The sequence below is a fragment of the Solanum dulcamara genome, chromosome 2 (assembly GCF_947179165.1).
Source record: "Solanum dulcamara chromosome 2, daSolDulc1.2, whole genome shotgun sequence".
In the NCBI taxonomy this organism is placed as follows: Eukaryota; Viridiplantae; Streptophyta; class Magnoliopsida; order Solanales; family Solanaceae; genus Solanum; species Solanum dulcamara.
This window is the reverse complement of record NC_077238.1, coordinates 64,830,060-64,830,263: the sequence shown is the minus strand read 5'-3', so window position 1 is coordinate 64,830,263 and position 204 is coordinate 64,830,060.

Below are 204 nucleotides of genomic sequence, written 5' to 3'. Positions count from 1 at the left end.
AGGTTGAACTCGTTTATCTAATCTAATTTTCAACAACCACGTGTTTCAGGTCATATATAACTACATCATATAAAATGGATGGATTCAACAAATGGATCTTAGGCCCAACTTAACCCGAAAAGCTAACTCAAGAGGTGAGGATTGTCCATGTCATATAAAGAGACCACCTATTCCGTAAAATCCCGATGTGGTACTCTTCAACCC